Here is a 1,704-nt window from a genome sequence, read left to right on the forward strand (position 1 = left end):
ACCACTTCTTCAATCCCCTTTCCATCTATGGGTTGAAAGCACCAGAACAGTTGCTACTGCTTCAGATTCCGTGGTTCCCAAGACCTGCTCCTGGTATGCTGGGGCATGGCCTGCACTGACTTGGCCTGCTCTGGACTGTGATCCTCTCTAATTCTGGTGCAACTAACTTGTCAATTTTCCAAGTTTCCTTGGAATGGAAAATTCCATTACTCCATCTTCTTATGAATTCTGTTTCTCTCTTTCCAGTCATTATGTAAAGATATTTGGAAGGGTTGGAGTGGGGAGAAGACTTCAACTGAGTCCCTGAATTTACCATCTTGGCTCCACCTTTTTGAATATAAATTCTATTAATTGATAGGAATTTGTTATGCACATAGTATATGAGAAAAACTAAGAATAAAAGATTCAAAATAACATCTTTCTTTCAGAATTAAAATGTATATTAAAAATGATCTAATCTAAATGATCATTTCATTCATATAGAATCTAGATACAAAGAATTTAGAGATTTACTCCAAATCATACAGATTGTAAATGTAAAGTGTAATTTTAATCCAGAAGAGTTTTCTAATTGAAAATCCAGTTATCTTTCCATTGCACCATACTTTCTCATAAAGTGAAAGCTGTACTAAAACACAGACACCAGAATAGAAAATTGCATACCACAATGTGAATACTATCTTATATTTTAACTTAACATGCATCTACTGATCTTTGATAGTACATTTCTATAGAATATGGCTATAGAAGAAGTGAGTTTGCCTTTACTTTGGACAAATTACTGAAAATAACAGTAATTTAGTTACTCTAAAGGAAAACTATTGCTTCTCCCATTTCTTAATAAATGAGCAAATTATTATAGGCCTGCTACGAGAATGAACATGGGGATGAAAAACAATTTTTTAGTGTTTTCTAGGTGTTGAATATTATGTTCTATTCTGGTGATATAATAAAGGTTAAAATACTCCCTTCTGAGAAGCAATAGTGATATAAAATAATTTCTAACAGTGACATATATATATACATGTATATGTATATATATATATATATATATATATATATATATATATAATATACTTGTGTGCTTATTGAGAAAAATTATCTTGTTCTCTTTGGCAGCACATGTACTAAAATTCGAAAGATACAGAGAAGATTAGCCTAGCCCCTGCATAAGGATGATTGCATAAATTAGAGAAAAGAAAAATATTGTTTTCTATCATATTAATAACCAATGATTAAATCAGGATCCAGACTTTTACTTTTTTTCATTTCTCACTCAGTGATCAGTTCTTGTAGGTCACTCAGTAAGTCTCTGAAGAACAAGACTAATAGATGAGATTGCCCAAATCTTTTTGGAGCATGCTCTTAGATCTTTGGAGGAATCCAGTGGTGGGATTCAGCCAGTTTGTACCAGTTCAACAGAATCAATGCCTAATTTTATTTCAGTGAATTGATTGTTAAAATGACACTTGAAATGGACACCTGGGAAAAGCCACCCAAGTGAAAATCACAAATTTACATTCCTTACACTTATTTTTAATTTTTAGTTTATTTTTATTGTCCTGGATACATGTTATGAAAGTTTTTCTTTATTATAAAAATATTGTATTGTTTTCTAATTATATACAACAGTAGTTTCCACCTATCATTTTGTGGTAAAGATTTGAATTTTACAATTTTCCCCCCACTCTCCCTTCCCTCCCC

The 1,704-nt window shown here is 31.9% G+C and overlaps 1 non-coding gene across 1 annotated transcript; it reads left to right on the forward strand.

Annotated features, from left to right (window-relative positions):
• Nucleotides 1-1,105: 1,105 nt before the first annotated feature.
• LOC141503658 (U6 spliceosomal RNA) lies at nucleotides 1,106-1,211 on the forward strand. Its single transcript, XR_012472999.1, has one exon. It is a non-coding gene; the product is annotated as a U6 spliceosomal RNA (small nuclear RNA).
• The last annotated feature ends 493 nt before the right edge of the window (nucleotides 1,212-1,704 follow it).

Source organism: Macrotis lagotis, chromosome X (genome assembly GCF_037893015.1).
Source record: "Macrotis lagotis isolate mMagLag1 chromosome X, bilby.v1.9.chrom.fasta, whole genome shotgun sequence".
Classification (NCBI taxonomy): Eukaryota; Metazoa; Chordata; class Mammalia; order Peramelemorphia; family Peramelidae; genus Macrotis; species Macrotis lagotis.